This window comes from Vigna unguiculata, chromosome 3 (genome assembly GCF_037176805.1).
Source record: "Vigna unguiculata cultivar grain cowpea cultivar isolate G323 ecotype 2 chromosome 3, ASM3717680v1, whole genome shotgun sequence".
Lineage (NCBI taxonomy): Eukaryota > Viridiplantae > Streptophyta > Magnoliopsida > Fabales > Fabaceae > Vigna > Vigna unguiculata.
In genome coordinates this window covers 40,989,975-40,992,058 of record NC_140794.1, presented here as the reverse complement: position 1 = coordinate 40,992,058, position 2,084 = coordinate 40,989,975, and the positions used below count along the sequence as shown (strand labels likewise).

The 2,084-nt window shown below is 27.3% G+C and overlaps 1 non-coding gene across 1 annotated transcript; it reads right to left on the bottom strand.

The window, feature by feature from the left end:
• Positions 1 to 285: 285 nt before the first annotated feature.
• On the bottom strand, positions 286 to 358 carry TRNAE-CUC (transfer RNA glutamic acid (anticodon CUC)). Its single transcript has one exon. It is a non-coding gene; the product is annotated as a tRNA-Glu (tRNA).
• Positions 359 to 2,084: the final 1,726 nt, after the last annotated feature.

Here is a 2,084-nt window from a genome sequence, read left to right as displayed (position 1 = left end):
TACAAAGAGAACAATGGTTCATGCAATGATCTAAGTCCTAAACCCTGCATAGCTATTGCAGCTTAGCTAGTTTTATAATATATATTGATCTCACATTGATCAAAACCTTTTAACCGACAATATATATTATTTTGCGTAAAGTATAATATTCATCAATTATATTTGACCATGTAAATACTGGAAGTAATTTTGATATTTTGCATAACTCATGTAAAAGCATTACATATGGTATATAAAGCAATTTCAGAAATAATTTGGCTAAAAAGCATTAAGGAAAATAAAAATTTCCATTGCCGGGACTTGATCCCGAGTCTTTCGGGTGAGAGCCGAATATCCTGACCAACTAGACTACAACGGAATTGTTGCTTCTAAAACGGATTTAAACTGTAAAGATATTTGTTTATGAATCATATTTTTCGATAAAAACAGAATGAGGGAGGGCATGAACACGGACCCTTGGAGGGAGTTATCACCTTGCATGATCTACATGTTTACCCAATGTAAGGTTTAACTCACATTTAAATTTTCGATGGTTCTTTAAAAAGTATTTTGGAATGTAAACATTTTATTTATAGGTATATAAATTTTAGAAGGTCAAATATATTAGAATTAAAATTGAAAAAATATATATATAAAAATAAATTGTGGAGGGCCCAGGTCAAAATAATTTTCTTCCTGAATTAAAATTAATTTATTTTAAAAGAGTTAGAAAAGTTATATAAACAAATTATAAACATCTAAATTTGTTTGAATTTCTTTTATTCATTTTCCCGTAAGTTTTTTTTTTTTTTTTGAGGGAGGTTCATTCAAGATTTATGCTTATTTAAGATAAGGAATTAGTCTTGACATAGAATAAATGACCGACCAACATATAAAAATGTACCGCACTTTTGAATATTCAATTTACTTAAATATTATTGTCAGTTATTCAATTTAATGAATGAAGTGTGATGACGAGAATAACTCTCTAGAATTACTTTTTAAACTACCATGATCTCTATTTGGGAGAATTATTTCGTGAGTAGTTATTAATGAAATTAGTAAATATTTACTACATATATATTGAGTTTAATATTAATATCCACCCAACCTTGTATAAATTGCCTCTATAGCTTCCTTTAATTGCCTATAATTATCAATTTACCTAAGTATGTCATTTCAATGTCAAAGCCTCATAATTTACAAAGTATCCCGAAGCAAAGTATGGGGGAGGCATATTCCCCCCAAATATGCTAACTATAAATTGGATTAGTTAATTACTTGTAACAAGGTATATAGCAGGTAATTAAACAGAAAAAAAATTATTATTAAGTAATAATTGCTCAAAACATGAGAAAATTAATTTCTAAACCACAGTAATATTTTTGCTCTTAGAAATACCACTTTATTTACTAGGAGAAAATTATAGAATTAAAGTGGACCAACTTTTGTTGCCTTCTTTTCGGGGAGTTTTTTTATACATATACACATAATTAAGATTAAATAAAAGCATAGTGTTATTATTTTACTGTAAAACATCTCAAAGTCTAACAAAGTTTAACTTTTGTTAATTTATTAGATGCTGTTCTTCTGATAACTTAGTTTAGCCAACTACACTTATTATTTTACTTAAATAAAACATCTCAAAGTCTAACTTCCGTTAATTAATTCGATGTTATTCCTTTGATAGCTTAGTTTAGCCAACTACACTTATTATTTTACTTAAGTAAAACATATCAAAGTCTAACTTTCGTTTATTACCTTGACAGACAAATTAAGTTTCCCAAAACAAGTTTGTTGGTTTATTTATTTTTATTAGAAAAAATCATTTGAAATAAAAAACATTGTTTCAACCCATATACATATATAATAAAACCAAAAACGCAAAAACTATTTAGAAATTGTCAGTACTTAGAAATAGAATAGGTATCACTCAAAAAAGGACACAAATAGGTTAGTATTCCAAAAACCATTTTAGATGAACATTAACAATAGCTAGTAAACAGAGTCTAAACAGCGTGAAGTATATATCCCACATTAATCAACACCTGAAAAACCCTTCTTACCTTGTATATCATGTATTTAGAAATTATAGAATAAATTAC